This window comes from Thalassophryne amazonica, chromosome 1, assembly GCF_902500255.1.
Source record: "Thalassophryne amazonica chromosome 1, fThaAma1.1, whole genome shotgun sequence".
NCBI classification, from domain to species: domain Eukaryota; kingdom Metazoa; phylum Chordata; class Actinopteri; order Batrachoidiformes; family Batrachoididae; genus Thalassophryne; species Thalassophryne amazonica.
In genome coordinates, this window is record NC_047103.1 from 126,886,371 (window position 1) to 126,907,869 (window position 21,499).

Here is a 21,499-nt window from a genome sequence, read left to right on the forward strand (position 1 = left end):
GGTTTAGGTCTTTCTGCTGTGTATTTAATACAGCAAGTTATTGTTTATAAGGCTGTGTAATTTATATCTCCCCAAGTGCAATTTACAGGTGTTTAAAATCTATTTCAATTTTTTTTTAAACATTTACCACTTCTGACTGTTGGATCTCGAGGTGTTCCCAGGCCAGTGTGGATATAATCTCTCCACCTAATTCTGGGTCTTCCCTGTGGTCTCCTTGGATGTGCCTGGAACACCTTCCTAGGGAGTCACATAGGAAGCATCCTTACCAGATGCCTGAACCACCTCAGCTGGCTCCTCTCAATGTGAAGGAGCAGAGGCTCTACTCCGAGCTCCTCATGATTGACTGAGTTTCTCACTCTGTCTCTAATGAGACACCAGCCACCCTCCTGAGGAAACCCATTTTGGCCACATGTACCCGCGATCTAGTTCTTTCAGTCATGACCCAACTCTCATAACCATAGGTGAGAGTAGGAATGAAGACTGACCAGTAGATCCAGAGCTTTGCCTTTTGGCTCAGCTCCCTTTTGTCATCACAACAGTATGGAAAAACAAATGGAATATTGTCCCTGCTATTCCAATTCACAGGCCAATCTCATGCTCAATTGTCCCCTCACTCATGAACAAGACACCGAGAACTCCTTCATGTGGTGCAAGACTTCATTCCCTACCCAGAGTAAGCAGGTTTCCTGCTGAGAACCATGGCCTCAGATTTAGAGGTGCTGATCCTCATCCCAGGTGCTCCGCACTCAGCTGCAAACCGATCCAGTGAGTGCTGGAGGTTACAGGCCGATGATGCTAACAGGACCACATCATCTGCAAAAAGCAGTGATGAGTCCCTCAGCCCACCAAACTGAAGAACCTCCTCCCCCAACTATGCCTCGATATCCTGTCCATGAACAACACAAACAGGACTGATGGCAAGGTGCAGCTCTGGCAGAGGCCAACCGCCACTGGAAACAAATCAGTCTGACTGCTGAGGACTCCCAAACACAGCTCATGCTTTGCAAGTACAGCGATTGGATGGCCCTGAGAAGGGGCCCCATAACTCCATACTCCCACAGCACCTACCACAGAATCTCCTGGGGTACCCACTCATATGCCTTCTCCAAGTCCACAACATACATGTAGACTGGATGGGTATACTCCCAAGCACCCTCCAAAATCCTTGTGAGAGTGAATAGCTGGTCAGTTGTTCCATGGCCAGAATTGAACCTGCATTGTTGCTCTTCAATCTGAGGTTTGACAATCGGCTGAACCTTCCTTTCCAGCACCCTGGAGTAGACTTTACCAAGATGGCCACAAGCACACATCCACATTTGTTTTACTCTGAGGCTTGGCTATTTTAATTTAAGGGTTTTATGTGATGAGACTGATTTATCAGTGCATTTTTACTGGACTTTTAAAAAATCTTTTTAGCATTTTATGAACCACAAGTTAGCTAGCCAAGGTGTTACTACAGATCCTGGGCTGGATCCTTCGGGGATCATGCCTGCAGGCTGCCAGATCATTCACTGTCTGTAGATCCTGGTGTGCCATCAGATTTCCGCCTGTTGACCCACTGGGAGTTGTGGCATCTGGTGTCTGAGGCCTGCTATCAAATGAGATTCCCAATGCCATAGCTGCTGGCCACTGGGGCCTTCTAGCTGTCAGAGCCTGACAGCTCTCTTGTCGCTGGAGCCTACTTGCTTTCTATTGCTGGATCCCGCTGGCCTGCTAGCTGCGGGAGCTTGTTAGCTTGTGAGACGTTGGGGATCCCTAGCTTGCTAGCCAGTGGAGGCTGCTGACTCTAGCTTCCGGAACCTGCTGGCATACTAGCTGCCAGTGTTTACTAGGCATTCAGTAGCTGGACTCTGTCAACCGCTTGTTGCCGGAAGGTGGGCTGCTGTCAGATGAGACCTCCATTGCCAGTTATAGATCTGCTGATGCATTGCAGCCTGTTACCCTGCTAGTGGCCCACTAGCCACACGAGTTCTGCTCGCTGCTGGCCACTGGAGCCTGCTAGTTCTCTTGCCGCTGGAGCCTGCTAGCTCTCTTGCCGCTGGAACCTACTAGCTTTCTAGCCACTACAACCTGCCTGCCAACTAGCTGCGGGAGCTTGTTAGCTTGCTGGACAGTGGAGCTCCCTAGCTTGTTAGCTGCTGGAGCCTGCTGGCTTAATGTCCGCTGGTGTTTGCTGGACATCGATGACACAATACTGTTGGCCACTGGTTACCAGGGGTGGACTGAACACAACCATTAGCTGTGCTCCAAATGTCTTTGTGTTGTTTAATTAATTTTTTCCCTCAATATAAATTTACAGAAGGCAACAATGAAGCTAATTTTTGTAGTATTTCTTGACCTCTCATGTGTTTTGTGTGGGTCAGCACTGTTGAACTGTGGTGGTGGGGTAAATAGGCATGTCCCTCATACACCTTTGGATCTTTCCAGGTCAGGGCCATGTACCTGGTTATTATCAGCTGTTGATGAAGTGGCTTCACATCCATTGTTGTCCTGCTACCTGCCCAGATTAAATCAAGTGAATTGTCTTTAAGAGGAAATGTTTTATTATTATTCTTCTATTGTCTGACAATGTTCTTCTTGCCTGCACTGGATTATGGTGATGTATGTGCGCTTCAACCAGCTGTCTACAGTGCTTGACTCCAGTGTACCATTGTGCTTTGAGATTCATCACTGGTGTAGCTGCCTTACCCGCCACTGTGAGTTGTATGCTAATGCTGGCATGCCTTCTTTGAATGTACATAAGGCGATATACACATTGGATGATTCTGGTTTACAAGGCTCTTATTGGGTTGGTTCCGATTTATTTATCCAGTTTACTTTGGAGATCTGAAAGCTGTTATGCTTTGCGGTCGAATGACATTTTGTGCTTTCATGTGCCTTATGTTCGCATTGAAACAGGAAAGAAAACTTAGTTTTCTTCTCCCTCTGCTTTTAATATCCTCCAATCTGAATTGTAACAGCCTGCGTTGATTTCTCTGAATGCTTTCCACTCTGTTTTAAGAGACCGCAAATGTAAATCTTTTGAACAGTGCCTGTTTTTTAAATTTTAAATTTTTGTAAATTATATATTGTTACTTTGACCAAACTGATTGTGTTTTATTGATAAATTGCTTGTATTTTATTTATTTTAACATTATCTTGATGTTGTTAACTTGTTTCTTATGACGTGCTGCTGCCTGTCTTGGCCAGGCCAGCCTTGCAAAAAATGTTTCGATCTCAGTGGGCTTTTATCTGGTTAAATAAAGGTTAATATTTGAAATATAATTACCAGGAAGGCTGAGTAGTGTGATGCACCTGTCGTTGGCACACACACACTGATTCCCCTTTCGAAATATAAGACCAATACCCCAGTTTGCCACTCCTTTGGCACTGTACCAGACCTCCACACAATGTTAAAGCGACATCTCATCCAAGACAGTCCCTCCACACCCAGAGCCTTCAGCAATTTTGGACAGATCTCATCAACCCCCAGGGCCTTGTCACCGCGGAGTTGTTTGACTACCTTAATGACCTACACCAGGGAAATTGGTGATAATCCTCCATCAACTTACGGCTCAGCCTCTACTACAGAGGGTACTCCCGTCTGATGCAGGAGTTCCTCAAAGTGCTCCTTCCAGCGACCAGTTACCTTTTCAGTTGAGGTCAACAGAGTCTCATCCTTATGGCTCTTTCACACATAGTGCGAAGTGTGGACGGGGTTTGGACGAAAGTGGCGAAACAGCATGAAACAGTTCAAAATTAGTGAAATTAACTCGCCGATGGGCAGGCGTGCACAAATCCGGTGTGGGAGTTCATGCACACGGCAGTGTCTTTCCAGCAGGAACTGTGCCAGGTGCAGCACATGGCGCCATTTATGTGGTATAAATAAAAATAAAAACCAGCCAGTACCTGTGGAACCACATTGCGCCGCTTATGTGGAATAATTAAAAAAAAAAAGAGAAAAACACACCACCCACTGGACGTGAACTCGCACCTTTCAAAAGCTCTGATTGCCAGTCAGCAACTTTAGCACTGAGCTATGGAGCTGTTCTTTGAAAGCTGCGGGAATCTGCCTCATATCAAGAAGGACATGGAAGTATTACAAAAAAATTGAAAATCACACACCATATAAAAACACCGCATTTATCAACAGAGCAATACAAATGATCCATTCTGTTCCTCTGTAAATGACCCATGGTCACAGACATACATGAAATTACATGAATGAGAAGCAGTTCACTCATCTCATTCATGTCCACGTCTTCTGGCGCGTCTCCAACCGGCCATGCATGTGTGTCTTGTGGACGATGCGCCTCAAGACACCGCGTCATGTGGAACAAAGCTCACGTGGGTGGCGTGACTGTGAGATCGCCTGCTGCATGTTCTGATCTGACGGTCCATTTCAACCTGGGGGCAGCCTGTCCATGTGTGTGCTGTGGGCACACATGCTCACTGCAACACATCGCCACAGTGATATATGTTTATGTCCACTTGATAACAGCAAAGAGACACACGCGCGTCACAGTGCGCAGTTATTTGTCCATGTCCGTCCAAACACAGTACGTGGTGTCCAGCTGGACAGTCCAGATCCACAGATTTCCACAGTCGCTTCAGTGGGAGGACACACCTCCTGTCATCTCAGCACACACAACAAGCCACACTCCTGTGGGACTTAGACAAATTTCTCTGCGAGTACAAAGGTAATTGCGGTATGTTATCGTGCCAAGAGTGCGACTGGCCACACCTTTCTAAGTGCCATGTGAGCGGTGTTAGATGTTCATGCATGTCACCTGGAATTTGGCCGGCACCTGCTGCGAGAGGGTGCGATGGGTTCGCACAGCGCACACTTTGTCTTTCAGGCGCTTGTGTGCGCAAATAGTTGTCGCAACAGGTTTTCAAGGCATTGGAGGCAGGGACAACATTACATAGTTTGTACACGATTCCTGCCTCATGCGCACTAAGTGTGCACTTCGTCCAAACTTCACTGTGTGTGAAGGGGCCCTTACTGAATGCAGCTTGGATGGTTCCCTGTTTTCCTCTCCTGAGGTGCTGCACAGCCCTCCAGAAGTGCCTTGGTGCAGACTGAAAGTCCTTCTCCATGGTTGCTCCGAACTCCTCCCACACCCTCTGCTTTGCCTCCCCCACAAAAGAGGCTGCCGCTGTTCGAGCTTATTGGTACCTTGCAACTCCCTCCGGAGTCCTCTGAGATAACATACCTGGAAAGACTCTTCTTTCTTCCTTCCTCTTTCCTGACCACCGGCGTCCACCATGGTGTTCCAGCATTACCGCCCCTTGAGGTAGCGAAGACCTTTAGTCCACTGGCTCCCTGCTGCAGCTTCTGTAAAGGAAGCTTTGAACATTGCCCATTCTGGTTCAAAACTGCCACCTTCCACAGGGATGCCAGAAAAGCTCTGCCGGAGGTGTGAGTTAAAGGTCTCTCGGACAGTGAGCTCAGATGTTCGTAGTTTGGGGTTACCAGGTCTGTCCAAATCCTTCCCCACCCTCTGATCCAACTCACCCCCAGACGGTGATCAGTTCACATCTCTGCCCCTCTCATCACCTTAATGTCCAGAACATGCAGCCTCAGATCAGATAATACTGTTCAACATGGTTTTTCTTGCATGGAATTTTTCAACAGATTTTGGCTAAATTTGGGGCGCTGAATCTGGTGTTAGTTTTTGCCAATCTAAATCAAATCAAAACCATGCTTTTAAAGCTGCTTTTGTGCACGATTAGTGATGTCAAACTCATGAGTGAATGAGCAACTTTTGTTTAACCCATCAATATGGAACATGCAGATTGCAAAAAAAAAAAAAAAAAAAAACACAAAACAAAACGTGAGGCAATCTGAGAACAGATTCAGATTCGGTACCCCAAAAATACCCTAAATCAGTTCTCAAAGTCCATGCAAGATTTTTTGTTGTTGTTGTTGACCAGTGTAATACAATAACAAAATTGATCAGCACCCTTCGGCTTACCTTCTTTTATGAGCATCCTTATGCTCGAACATGGTGTTCGTTATGCACAGTCCATTATGAGCACAGAAGTCCAACAGCAAACCTGTTTGTCTTTAGACCATAAATGAGTTTGGTGAATATCAGTATAATGTCAGATTAGAAATTCTAATTTCCAAAACTGAAACTAAGGTATTTAATTAATTTACAAACAGCCCACACATTCAAATTGATTAAATTCCCCTCTGATATTTTGCAGTCGTAATAGTGGAGTGTTTGAGAGCCCAAACTGAACTCGGTGGGTTCGTGCTGTGACTGTCTCCTCGTGAGGGGTGAGGGAGTATAAAAAAGAGGTTTAAAAAACAGAAACTAATAGTAGAATTGAAACGGTAGAGAGAGAGAGAGAGAGAGGCAGACTAGGTGAGGGAGGAAGAGGAGACGCTGTGGTCGTTAGGCAGGGGACCACGCCAGACGGTGAGCGCCGCCGCTGGAGGAGGAGGAGTCTCTGCCACTCGGTAAGCGGCACCGGGAGGCTCTCAAACAACGCCAGGATAGTTGTGATCGAGAGGCGCACACTTCACCCGCTGTGGACCGACGTGCCCACACAGACACGCGCCGTTAGGTGCGCACCTGGATAATCAAGTGTTTTTTACGCGCGGGTTTGGGAGCATTTTGGACACACCTGCGGCAGTCACCTGTTCGGCTGCAGAGCGGCTCTCCGGGAGCAGGAGGCGGCGGGTGGAAGGATGTGGCACGTTTTCAGGTGAGAGCGCGGCGGTGGTGACACAGGCTGAAAATGCTCACAGATCATGTCGGCGTGATGTTGCTAACTGCGTTTTGCGCGCACTATGTCAGCCAAAAAAGTGCGGCTGGACGTGCGTGCGCTCTGAGACGCCGCGTCAGCTGTTTTTTTTTTTTACATGAGGCGCCGCGTGGAGACGCGTGGCAGAGTTTGAACTGTTTGTGGTGCGTGTTGCCCTGAAATTCGGAAATAGAGTGCAGCCTCGTGCGCTGCATTCTCACAGCATTGAGTGCGTGCGCACGAGGATGATCAGATTATTACACGTAAATAATGCTGCACATCAAACTGGTTTGGGGGCATCCAGACTCTGCGTGCGTCCTGTCTCGCCCATACTCCTCCCCCCTGTGTTTTTAATCTCTTCTTTTCCTCCTCCTTTCCTCAGTGCAGTCTGCCCCCGTCATAAATAAAGGTTGCTTGAGATTTAATAAACTCTTCAAAACACATTTTGCTGAATTATCTGGAAATCTAATCAGCAGAAAGAGGTTGGTTCTTTTTCTTTTTAAATGCAAATCACTTTCAGGAATGACAGCTGATTAAAAAAGGCACCACGAGGTATAACTGAGGAGATAAATTAGAATACTTTGAAATTCCACAGCACACTGTGGCCCTTTGGGAGTATTATCACCATCCCCCTGCAGATAAAAATACCACAAAGACAGCTCCATCACCATGAAGTTACGATAGACCAACATATTTCCCATCTGGATAAAGTGGCCGTAATATATCTGTGTATTCAAGAAAGGTGCATTAATCTATCACAAGCCTATAAATCCACTCTTTAGTATCACTGACATGCTGTACATTCCTTTAGGTGTACTGATGTCACAGAGCAGGTGATAAAAATAACAAGTACAATGAGGTGACTTGTAATCATTCTGAAAAATGTGCTTAAAGTGAACTCATTGAGCTTCGGACTCGCCGTGTCTTCTTGAAATATCTCATCTTGTATCACTTCTTTCTTCAAAACATCACAGCGACTCGATTAGAATGGCACCCATGAAAATGCATGTCACCAATGAGATGCTGATTATTCGCTCTGTTCGGGTGATTTCACACATTAGTGAGCGGTGTACCTCATATATGTGTTTCTGGATTTGGCTCTTGAAGATGAAAGTTAAAACCTGAAAAGAATCTTTGAACAAAAATGCTGTGGGATCTGATCTAAGCAATGATCTGGCTCATCCTGCACAACATTGAAGTTTACATGACATTCCATTTTTTTACTTTTTTTTTTTTTTTACAATCAGAAGCATATAGAGGATTTGATGTCATAAGGGGTGTGGTCCAATGTCTATCATATTTGTAATTACACTTTTGATGACTGAATGGACTGAGAGGTGATGGTCCGGTGGTTAAGGGTTGGGCTTGATCCCTGTCAAACTGGAAATCACTAAGAGCCCTTGCCAAGGTCCTTAATGCCCCAGTTGCTCCTGGTGTGCAGTTGAGCGCCTTGCATAGCATCACCCTGATATCGGTGTGTGTGTGAATGGGTAAATGTGAGACATCATTGTAAGGTGCTTTGAGCTTCTGCTCCAGATGAAAAAGTGCTATATAAATGCAGTCCATTTGGTCTTCAGATCTCCTGAACAGAAAGGACTCTTAATTCTATCACTTACAAGGGAAAAAAAATGCATTGATGCATTCATGTTAGCCATATATATAGCAGATGGTAAACTAAATGCTCCTTTGTTTATAATGAGGGGAACAAACAAAATTTCACCACTGCTGGCTTCCACCACTGCATGGATCGTTGGGTACCACTGAAATGACTTGCTATCAAATGAGCAGTTGCTAAGAGAGACTAAGATGAGGAGTATTGCTTGCATTGTGAGGGAGCATCTGCGTCAACATTTCAGCCATGTGGTCTGTTTTTCTGTGCATGATCCAGCACACAGGTGCCAAAGTGTTGAGGACCCCTGTAGCTGGAGAAGGTCAAGGGGATGCCCACGTTTCACATGACTGCAGTGGATATATGGCTATTTTAGAAATTTGGGAATGGACCTGTTGTCTGCCTTTGTGGTTGCCATCCAGGACCTAAGGTGGTTCTGTTATGGGGAGGTGGGGAGAGGTGATGGTCTAGTGGCTAAGCATAGGGCTTAAGACCACAGGATTCTTGGTTCAAGCCCCAGTCAGACCACACTGTCCAACCCAGTCTCACTGCAGTTCGTGATGGCATTACGAAAAGTCAATTAATCTATGAGTTTGTGATATTGTCATGAAAATGGGGTGCTTTTCGTGACAGGGGCACAAATCCCTTTTTTGATGGGGCACGAAATGCAGGGTGATGGGGGCGTTAAGGTTAGGGGAAAGGAAACACGTTATGGTTAGAGTTAGGAGAAGGTAGATGATTATAAATAGAAAATTTAAAAAATGCAAACGGTCACCCTGAGAGCGACAGGTATCTTGCCAAAAGGTGAACAAGAGAGACTATCATGAGGAACGGCCACTATAAGGAGGGACTGACAAGTTCCTTGACCTCCAGGTAAACCCTGACGGTCAAGGTCAGTCGCTTATCCCAGGTAATGGCTTATGGGCAAGACCATTTACCACATTCATGCAAAATGTGGAGGCATGAAAGCACAAATTGCTACCAGGAAAGGTTTTTTTTGGTGTGATTTTAGTGTTTGTCCTTTCTATGACCTTGACCTTTGACCTTGACCTTACATTTATTTCGCACGGCTAAAGAAATCTTCCTCAAGTGTCTGCTTGTCCGCTTTGAAGATGATCCAAGATGATTTGGATGCTTTTTCTCACCATTAAAAAAATGCTTATTTCCTTGTCATGACATCACCAAATGACATAATAACTTAAAACATTTGATATATTCTGGATCCTCATATCAAGTCCTTTAATTTGGCGTATGATACAACATGTTTTAGTCAAATATGAAATTTGACCTAATTGTAGGTCATCTTTGACCTCAGGGGAAACCATGAAGGTCAAGGTTGATCACTTATCCCAGGTAATGGCTTATGGGCAAGGCCAATCACTGTATTAATGCCACATTTGGTGGCAGAAAAACATAAATTACCACCAGGAAAGTTGTTTTGGTGGTGTTTGACCTTCCTGTGACCTTGACCTTTTATGTGCTGAAAGGTATCTTGATAAGATGATTATCGAGATAATATGATGATTTACGTGCTTTTTCCCACCCTTAAAAAAAATCAACATTTTGCTAGTTTTTTGTCATGATGTCATCAAATGACATTATAACTTAAAACATTTGCTATATTGTGGCTCCTCTCATCAAGCCCATCAAATTTGGTGTATTACATGATGTGTTTTACTTAAATGTGAAATTTGACCTACTTTAGGTCACCTTTGACCTCAAGGTAAACCCTGAAGGTCAAGGTTGATCACTTATCCCAGGTAATGGCTTATCTGCAAGGTGATTCACCATATTCACGGCAAATTTGGAGGCAAAATTTTAAAAATTGTGACCATGTTTTGGTGACTTCAGTGTTTGGTGTTCCTGTGACCTTGACCTTTGACCTAGGCCTTGACCCTTTTGTGTGCCGAAAGGCAGTGGTGGGAACAGTTAAAGGCAGTGGTGGGCACAGTTCCGATAATCCGATAACAGATAATTATCGAAGATAATGTTTTCATTATCGGATTATCTTTTTAGATAACTTTAAAAACCATTATCGGACTAATTATCTTCCGATAGATTTTTGTCCCATAACTTTTAGACTGATAACATAGTAAACAAAGATGAACAGTGACAAACATTTTTATAATTTAAAATCAGTTGAACACCTACCTGTTAAAAGTTTTCTAACAGATATGTAGTTGTACCTTCTGCAAACAGAAAAGAGCTGTTTTTGAAGAAACCACTCTATCGTCTGCAGGCAAATGAAAAGTGGTCTCACAAAAAACAAACAAAAAAAAAATTAAAAAAATAATAATAATAATTTCCTTTAACACCATACTGATACATTGGCAATGTCATCCAGAGGCATGCTAATTTTAAGGTTTTAGTGAGCACATGAGGTGCCCAGCAGTGCATTATGGGTGATAGGGTAATCTCAGTACGTTCACGACAGGACAAATGCATTTCAGACACTCTGTTCAGGCTCCACGGACAGCAGCATTAAAGTCTAGTGCCTAAAACTCTCGTGAATATATTCTCTGGGTTTATAGACGTTGTTGTATTTGTGTTTGTTAAATTCCACGCATCTTAAATGTAGCAGACACGGATTATCTGGAATTTTGTTTTGGCAAGTTTTTCAGGCCTCTACTGCCATCTCCTGGCCAGTAGTGTTCATGGCAGTATTCGCCCTAAGTACTAAGCATCTGGGTACCAGTAGATGGCAGTGTTATATTTATTTGGACCCCAGTTATATCAGATGGTTGTCAAATCAACTTTTTGGCTTTGCAAATGGCTTTTTTTTTTTTACACATTAAATTTCAAAACAAAACAACAACAACAAAAAAAAATTACAAGACAGCGCTGCGAAATTTGCGCAGGCACAGTGCAAGCGGTTGGACGCTTGTAGCCCCTCAGCAGCAGGATACAGAATAATATCAAACAGGTTTGATTTTCATTCGACCATACGATCGGCGATCAGGAGGTGGTCGTGAGATGTTGAACGCAGCTTGTTACTCCACGTACACTACACGATGCAGGACACACGATTAACCTGAAAGTCGGTCCAAAAAATTCTTGCACGAATGAAAAATCATCTGAAAAAGGGCCAAAACTCACACAGTGTAAAGCCAACATTTATGTGTCAAGACAAAGTGCACGTTTTACATCATCAAACGTGAGCATGGCACTAATAAAATTAGCGCACATTCTCTCCACATGCAAAACATTTTGCGATGACACTTCCAGGGATCCATAAAAATGCCTGTTTTTACAAATAAAAAATGGAATATTTTACAAAAGAACATTTATCTGTAAACACCAACACACGACACACGTCACATTAACGTGTTGGTTTACATAATGAATGACTCAACCAATCAGTGTTTACCAGAGGCACTTTTACCCAGAATCCTTTGCTTTGTTACAAAACCTCAGAATTAGTCCATTATTCAACATTAAAAGATATATGTTATATTTTAACTTTGTGCAAATGACAGAATTGACATTAATGGAGTTATTCTTTCAGTATTAATGTTATTTGTAAATCAAAACCATAAGTCCGCATGACTTTATTTTCCAAGACCTCCGCCTGACCGGAGCATTTGACTTATAGAGAGCTGAATTTGTGGTTGCTCTCAGAATGCCTCTGTGCTGGAAGCTGTGCAGTAAACAAGAGCTTCCAGCAGGGGCAGAATGTTCAAAGGCAAGTGTGGCTTCATTGTTTGGGTCTGTTATCACTTTTAATGCTACTAGCTATTGTGATGTTAAAACTCAAATACAGTTTATTAGTAGTTGCAAATGTACTAGAGACAATATTGGAATTTATCAGTTATCTGTAACTTCTGATACATTTTTGGGTGGTTCATCGTTTTATCTTTATCAAAGATAACTTTTCAGTTATCTGATTATCTGTTATCGAAGTTAATTTTTGGTTACCTGTGCCCACCACTGCTGAAAGGTATCTTCCAAGGACTGCTATGTGAACTTGCAAGAGATGTGTTCTGCACAGCCAGCAGGAGTGAACTAAAAAAGAGTTGAATAATGGCAAGGGCTACACACGACAGTAGGCATACATTAAAAGCAATCATATGCAGCTGCAAGCAAATCTGTGAACACAACGGCACACGATTATGAATGTTGAGCAAGCGCTTCAGTGTATGTTTGTTTTTTTAATTGGAGCAAGACGGTGTGTGCAGCGCGTCATCAGGCTGAACCAGACAGTGAGGATTCTGATGATGAATGAGATGGTCCCTCTTTTGTTCTGGATGAGGAACCAAAGCAGGTGGACTCACCAATGTGCACACAGATCTCCACAGTGGATCTAATTGCGCTCTTATTCTTTGCAGCTTCTCCAGGACTCAGGCGCTACAGAGCTCCGTCCCAGCTCCGAGGCATTGAACTCAGAGCTCCAGCAGTGGCTCCAGGCACATTTTGTTTAAAGTGTCGAGATCAACGTTAGCTTCAGTTTTGTTTTGTTCTTCTTTTGTTCCTTTTCCACTCTTGATTCATTGGCTATTCGGTGATGGATAAAGTAAAAACTCATTCGTCCACCTTCTCTTGATGAATTGTGACTTTTTTACTTTTTTCCATTCGTTTATAGGAATCATCATATGCCATGTGACAGGGCCTTTACTTTCGATTTATGTCCTGCATGTGTGGCCTGTAGAAGTCATACTCTAGCATACTTTGAAAATTTTAAGCATGCCCAAAATAATTCAAGGTGCTTGGTGTATTGGGACATATATGAGTGTGCTTCAGCGTGCTGCAGTGTGCTTTTAACTTACACAAAACTTACCCATAACATATTTGACGTATGCAAGTGTATGCCAGCATTTTTAATACGGTCAGCATACGCTGGCTAAATCGTGAAGGTGTGACAGGGGCTTAAGGGGCAGAGGGGAAACTTTTCAGTGAAAGGTTAGCTGGTCACCAGTTTCAACCCAAGGGGTAAAGCGGCTGGTAATCAGTAGTGAGTTGCTCATTTCATTGACTGGAGAGCTCTTTGCACTCTGCGATTCTGATTGGCTGTCACAGATGCATTCCTCCTCCTCCTTTGGAGGAGTTGTTTAATTTACTGCTGTACTCATTTTTAAACGTGTTGTTTTTCGCTGAATAAAATTCTATTCATAAATCATTTTTAGCCTGAGTGTTAGCTGTTTTTTCACTGACACAGAAAAACCTTATTTATCATGCAAAAAGCATGAAGGCAAACAATATAATATACTATACATCAAGTAATATACATCAGCTTGAATTTAGTAGGTGTTAGGAAAAAACAAAAATTCAGAAAAATGCAGCTTTAATAAATGTATGAGTTTAACGTCAGGGGTGGTGGCCAGGTGGTTAATGCGCTTGATTTCAGTTCAGAAGGTTCCGGGTTCAAATCCCACCCCTGCCACATTTCTCCATGCAGTGTGGAGTTGCGTCAGGAAGGGCATCAGGTGTAAACCTGTGCCAATTCAACATTCAGATCCACCTTGGATTTGCTGTGGCGACCCCGAGTGCAGACAAGGGAGCAGCCGAAGGGACTTACTAATAAATGGAAGAGTTTATGTACTTCAGTTATAATAAAATTGTTTTAGGCAACATGACATGAATAAAGACCATATTATATTATAATATATATATATATGTATATATACGAGGGCTGTCCGTAAAGTATAGGTCCTTTTTATTTTTTTCAAAAACTATATGGATTTCATTCATATGTTTTTACGTCAGACATGCTTGCACCCTCGTGCGCATGCGTGAGTTTTTCCATGCCTGTCGGTGACGTCATTCGCCTGTGAGCACTCCTTGTGGGAGGAGTCGTCCAGCCCCTCGTCGGAATTCCTTTGTCTGAGAAGTTGCTGAGAGACTGGCGCTTTGTTTGATCAAAATTTTTTCTAAACCTGTGAGACACATCGAAGTGGACACGGTTCGAAAAATTAAGATGGTTTTCAGTGAAAATTTTAACAGCTGATGAGAGATTTTGAGGTGATTCTGTCGCTTTAAGGACTTTTCACGGTGCGAGACGTCGCGCAGCGCTCTCAGGCAGCGTCATCAGCCTGTTTCAAGCTTAAAACCTCCACATTTCAGGCTCTATTGATCCAGGACGTCGTGAGAGAACAGAGAAGTTTCAGAAGAAGTCGGTTTCAGCATTTTATCCGGATATTCCACTGTTAAAGATTTTTTTAATGAAAGACGTGCGGACGACGCAGCGCGGCGGCAGAGGAAAAACACCTCCGTGTTGATAACCATTTGTAAAATCCAGGCGGCTTTTGATGGCTTTCAGTGGAGTGAGTATATGAGAAATAGTTTATCAGCTGGAGATGTTCCAACTTGTCCTCAAGGCTTCCAACAGAGGTGTTTTTCCTGTGGCGGAGCGTCGCGGCGGCTGCGAGCCGACGCTGCAATCCGCCCGCACGTCTTTCATTAAAAAAATCTCCTTTAACAGTGGAATATCCGGATAAAATGCTGAAACCGACTTCTTCTGAAACTTCTCTGTTCTCTCACGACGTCCTGGATCAATAAAGCCTGAAATGTGGAGGTTTTAAGCTTGAAACAGGCTGATGACGCCGCCTGAGAGGGCTGCGCGACGTCTCGCACCGTGAAAAGTCCTTAAAGCGACAGAATCACCTCAAAATCTCTCATCAGCTGTTAAAATTTTCACTGAAGACCAGCTTAATTTTTCGAACCATGTCCACTTCGGTGTGTCTCACAGGTTTAGAAAAAAATTTGATCAAACAAAGCGCCAGTCTCTCAGCAACTTCTCAGACAAAGGAATTCCGACGAGGGGCTGGACAACTCCTCCCACAAGGAGTGCTCACAGGCGAATGACGTCACCGACAGGCGTGGAAAAACTCACACATGCGCACGAGGGTTCAAGCATGTCTACGTAAAAACATATGAATGAAATCCATATAGTTTTTGAAAAAAATAAAAAGGACCTATACTTTACGGACAGCCCTCGTGTGTGTGTATATATATATATATATATATATATATGTACACAACAGCTCCCGCTTCCTGTGTGTGAGATGTCATACACAAGACAGGCACATTTCTGCCCATGTTCTCTGTTGCCCTTATGCAGGAGGAGGGAACCAACCAGAATGAGAGGTTGACGGAAATATTCTATCACTTCTGGCTACAAATGGAGGGACTGTATATAAAGGTGACTGCAATACCAAAATGGTTAATGCAGTATATTTTTTTCATCAAAATCCATCCATCCATCTATCCATCCATTTTCTTCCGCTTCATCCGAGGTCGAGTGCGGGGGCAGCAGTGCAAGTAAAGCCGCCCAGACCTCCCGATCCACACACACCTCCCCCAGCTCCTCCGGGGAAACCAGAGGCATTCCCAAGCCAGCTGTGAGACGTAGTCCCTCCAGCGTGTCCTGGGGCTTCCTCCTGATCGGACGTGCCCGGAACAACTCTCCAGCGAGGCCTCCAGGGGGCATACGAAAAAGATGCCCGAGCCACCTCCGCTGGCTCCTTTCGACGTGGAGGAGCAGTGGCCCGACTCCGAGCTCCTCCCGAGTGACCGAGCTCCTCACCCTATCTCTAAGGGAACGCCCAGCCACCCTGTGGAGGAAACTCATCTCGGCCGCTTGTGCTCGTGATCTTGTTCTTTCGGTCATGAGACAAATCTCATGACCATAGGTGAGGGTCGGAACGTAGATCGATCGGTAAATCCTCAGCCTCCCTGGTAAGGTCTATTCCAGAGTACTAGAGAGGAGAATTCAACCGATAGTCAAACCTCGGATTCAGGAGGAGCAGTGTGGTTTTCGTCCTGGTCGCGGCACACTGGACCAGCTCTACACCCTGCATCAGGTGCTGGAGGGTTTATGGGAGTTTGCCCAACCAGTCCACATGTGTTTTGTGGATCTGGAGAAGGCGTTCGACCGTGTCCCTAGAGGCACCCTGTGGGGGGTGCTCCGGGAGTACGGGGTCCAGGGTCCTTTGTTAAGGGCTATCGCTCCCTGTACGACCGCAGCAGGAGCTTGGTTCACATTGCCGGTAGTAAGTCAAACCTGTTTCCAGTGCACGTTGGCCTCTGCCAGGGCTGCCCTTTGTCACTGGTTCTGTTCATTACCTTTATGTACAGAATTTCTAGGCGCAGCCAGGGTGTAGAGGGGTCCGGTTTGGGAACCACAGAATCTTGTCTCTGCTGTTTGCGGATGATGTGGTTTTGTTGGCTTCATCAAATCAGGACCTTCAGCGTGCACTGGAGCAGTTTGCAGCCGAGTGTGAAGTGTACGGAATGAAAATCAGCACCTCCAAATTTGAGGCCATGGTTCTCAACCGGAAAAAGGTGCTTTGCCCTCTTCAGTTTGGTGGAGTGTCCTTGCCTCAAATGGAGGAGTTTAAGTATTTCGGGGTCTTGTTCACAAGAGAGGGACGGATGGAGTGTGAGATCGACAGACGGATCGGTGCAACATCTGCAGTGGTGCGGTTGCTGTATCAGACCGTCGTGGTGAAGAAAGAGCTGAGCAGGGGTTCAAAGCTCTCAATTTACCGATCGATCTACATTCATCAAGATGTGCTTGTTTATTGTAGACATTCAGCTATAATTAAAAGTCTATGTTTCATTACCCAAGGCTATGAAAATATGGCCATTGGGTATTGTGAAAGCTTTGTGTCTGTTCATCCGTCTGTCTGTACTAAGCATAAGTCCAGTACTACCAGGGTCTTCGAATTCACAGGGAACATTCTTGGGACACAGACTTTGGACAAGATGACTAACCTTGACCTATTTTATTACATATTTTAATAGGTTAAATGTTACATTCTGTTTGATATTTTTATACTATAAATCATGCAATTTTTTTTTAAGGGGTGGAGGTGACAGCCAATCAGAGCAGAGCAAGTACCATGACGTTACTGGCTGGTTTCTCTCTGGCACTCCAAAACCACTTAATTTATATTTAATTTATATATTCTGTAAATGCTAGCGGGAAATAAACATTTCTAAAACTGAAACCGCTGTTATTGTAACCGGATCACACCTCTGGAGTAATTTACAAGACTTCTCGCCGACATCAGTGTGTTTGCTAATTTCTGTTAACTCAACGCTAACTTCTGGTCTTGTCCAAAGCTCATGTCTGCACACACGCATGCCCTCCTGCAGACACCATTAAAACATTAATTAAAATAATGTTTATAATTGTTTGAGTTTATTCAGGAACATCAATATAAACATTACAGAGGTGAATGTATCAATGATACACTGAAAAAACAAAGCATAAACACATATTTCCATTGTGCTCCTTGTGAAACTACCACATGACAAAATAGAGGGGCTGGATTGAACATGTACAAATTGTATAAAAGACAATAGGATCTTAGTAATTACTGTAAATAATATATATATATATATATATATATATATATATATATATATATATATATATGTGTGTGTGTGTGTATTCTGACTGTATATAATATACTTTTCACTGGGATACCAATTAAACAACTGCAAAGTATGAAGTAAACAATGCTCATATGGCCGAGGGTATTTGAGCTTTGTGTTATACAGTGGTCCCTTGTTTATCGCGGGAGTTATGTTCTAAAAATAACCCACGATAGGCGAAATCCGCGAAGTAGTCAGCATTATTTTTTACAATTATTATAGACGTTTTAAGGCTGTAAAACCCCTCACTACATACTTTATACACTTTTCTCAAACAGGCATTAACATTTCCTCACTTTTCTCTCCTGTGTAAACACTCTCAAAGTTAAAACCTTAGTAGAAAAATAAGTCCAGTACTATAGAATGAAACCACAAATCAAAACCTGTTTTCAGGCCCAAACATTTGTTTGAGAAATAAAAATAGAATGTTTTCCTATAAATAATTATGATGGCTTTTAGAACTAATGAATTTAATTTTAACGATCAACCTACGAGGTTGGACACATAAGAAATTATTAATAGTGACTGACCAGTATTTCACAGTTCCTCTGATCGCACCTCTTTGTCCTGGTGCCGCACCGCTGTAGCGTCTTTTTTCTCTGCTTACGCATAGCCAAGGGTGGGCCTGGGCCCGCCCACTTGTCAGCCAGGCCCGTCCCATCCAATGAGAAGGCTGAGTCAACACTCGACAGTCTCCTGTTGTTGCCTCATTGTATTCCTATGATATGGTATTGCATTAGCACTGAGCAACAATTAATACATTTTGTCAAAAAAATCTGATTCATCTTCTGTGATTTTTATTAATTCATTTTCAGAGTACAGTGGTCCCTCGCTATAACGCAGTTCACCTTTCGCGGCCTCGAAGTTTCACGGATTGTTTTAGTGCAATTTTGCATGCTTTTTTTAACAGCGCATTGTGTTCTGTGTCCTTATCAGGCGGGCCGTTCGCGGCACTGGTCGGCATCACCGTGACTGCTCTCACTGCCTCCGATGCGTTTTCTGCGGGCTCAGTAAACGCAGCAGCGGGCCACCTCCTCCTGTCTGCTGTGCGGAATTGCGCCAAATCTGGCAACAGGTCCAGAGATACGCTCGCTGTTTTGATGCAGATGTTGATCGCAGCCGCAGAGCTCCGTGGCCACCGAGAGAGGACTTGGATTCTTTGCGGGTCCCGCATCCGTACCTCCGGAGGCAGTGAGCGAGGGGAGAGTACGTGCATTGTGTTCTGCGTGTGTCTGTTTATAATCTTCTCGCACAGAAGAAAAAAGAGTGTTTACACAGGAGAGAAAAGTGAGAAAATGTTAATGCCTGTTTGAGAAAAGTGTATAAAGTGTGTAGTGAGGGGTTTTACAGCCGTAAAACATCTATAATAATTGTAAAAACTAACGCTGACTACTTCGCCGGATTTCGTTTATCGCGGGTTATTTTTGAACGTAACTCCCGCGATAAACGAGGGAGCACATTTTTCCTCAAATAAATAGTCTTCTGCGGGCCCTCATCACAATGCCAATAACATGCACTGTCGGACGGCTGTTTTTTACTGTTAAATGGATAAAAACATCCACCAGAACATCCATGTTGACTCACAGACTGAATGCACTCTCCGTGCTTTCCCTTGAAAGAAAACTGACTGAATCTTTGGACTATGATGACGTGATAAGAGAGTTCAACAAAAAACCCCGTCATCTCCTGCTGTAGCATACATTAAAAGGATTCGTCAAATGTAAGTGTGAGACCATTAATTACTTTTTTCTTCTAAATAGGCCTAATTGTTAATATTATATTGCAACTGCCACGAATCATGTTGGTGTCCATTCTGATGGTTTTTAATTTGGCCGCCGAGCCATGGTTTCCATTGTTTATCAATTTCATAATTTGGCCGCCGAGCCAACCTGTTTTCATGTTGCGGATATATTTTGAATTTTTATTTTAAATGATTTAAATGACTAAGCATTGCTGCTTGCATTGTCCATGGGGTGCTTGTGTCTGACACTTTGCATCTGTGTAACTGTGCACACAGCATCTATGCAGTTGGCTGAGATGTGTTCATCATTAAACTTGGAATTCATTTTTGAAACAATGCCTTATTTAAATACCTATTGTTTTGGGTTTAGGCCGAGCCAAGTAGGCTACCAGACTTGCACTGAATGTGTGTGTGGCGCTGCACTGCACTGCAGCTTGCATTATCCATGAAGAGTACTTGTGTCTGACGTGTTGCGTCTGTGTGCTCACTTTGCCAGTGCTGTAGGCTAAGTGATAATGTTGCTTGCGATGTCCAAACGAGGCATACTTTCTGAAACGGTGTATTATAATACCTACACCCTACCTACAACCCCAAAGGTTGGGCCTGTCTGATTTTTTTCTGGGCCCACCCGTTTTATGATTTCTGCCTACGCCCCTGTTTCTCTGAGTGACACCTCGGTGCAGGTGTCTTTTTCCGAGTGAAGAACACAGTTATGGGTAGTTGTTGGCGCTCTTTTTTCTTCTGGATGAGAAGATTATAAACAGGCACATGCAGAACACAATGCGCGTGCTGTTTCTTCGCTCACTGCCTCCGGTGTTACCGTTGTGGGACGGATGCGGGACCCGCAAAGAATCCAAGTCATTAAAAAGATACAAACTTCTCTCAGTGGCCACGGAGCTCTGCGGCTGTGGTTACCGAGACCATGCAGCACTGCGGATTTTTCCACAAGAATTCTATCCTTTTGGGCTGCTGGTGCGATCTGCATCAAAACAGCGAGGGTAGTCTCTGGACCTGTTGCCAGATTTTGGCCGCAACTCTGCACAGCAGACAGTGGGGCGGTGTGAGTGGCCAGCTGCGGCGCTTACCAAGCCCGCAGAGTCGGTAAGCGCATTGGAGGCAGTGAGAGCAATCGCGGTGATGCCGACCGGCCTGCCTGATGAGGACACAGAACACAATGCGCTGTTAAAAAAAAAAGAATGCAAAATTGCACTAAAAAAATCTGCGAAACTGCGAGGCTGCGAAAGGTGAACCGCGTTATAGCGAGGGACGACTGTATTTTTAATTCTATTGTGATGATGTACAGAGGTCAAAATTGCAAAAGACGTCACTGTACAAATACAGTTGTGCTGAAAGGTTTACATACGCTGGCAGAATTTTGGAATTTTTTTTTTTTTGGCCGTTTTTCAGAGAATATGAATGACAATGCAAAAACTCTTCACTCATGGTTAGTGGTTGTGTGAAGCCATTTATTGTCAAACAGCTGTGTTTACTCTTTTTTTTTTTTTTTTTAATCATAATGTCAAGAGAAACTAACCAAATGATTCTGATCAAAAGTTTGGGGATTTGTGAGCTACAAAAGGCACAGGAAACTTGGTCATAATTTATGGCAGGATGAATGCAGCATGTTATCAGAAAAGATACTGGAGGAAAATTTGCGCTCATTAGCCCGTAAGCTGCACATGGGATGTACTTGAACGTTCCAACATGACAACGATCCAAAACGCAAGGCTAAGTTGACCTGTCATTGGCTACAGCAGAATAAAGTGAAGGTTCTGGAGTGGCCATCTCAGTCTCCTGACCACAATATCATTAAGCTACTCTGGGGAGATCTTAAACGTGCAGTTCATGTAAGACAGCTCAGGAATTTACAGGAATTGGAGGCTTTTTTGCCAAGACGAATGGGCAGCTTTACCATCAGAGTAAATAAAGAGCCTTGTCCACAACTAAATCGTAAATGGACTGCATTTATATAGCACTTTTCCATTTGCATCAGATGCTCAGTGCTTTACAATAATCCCTTGCATTCACCCCGATGTCAG

General features: G+C 43.8%; 1 protein-coding gene across 1 annotated transcript in view; it reads left to right on the forward strand.

Annotated features, from left to right (window-relative positions):
- Positions 1 to 6,499: 6,499 nt before the first annotated feature.
- The window catches only part of dmd (dystrophin), a 1,392,820-nt gene continuing 1,377,820 nt past the window's right edge, over positions 6,500 to 21,499 (forward strand). The window contains exon 1 of the mRNA XM_034174291.1: positions 6,500 to 6,696. The gene's annotated coding sequence lies outside the window, so the exon portion shown is untranslated. The remainder of the gene's footprint in view (positions 6,697 to 21,499) is intronic.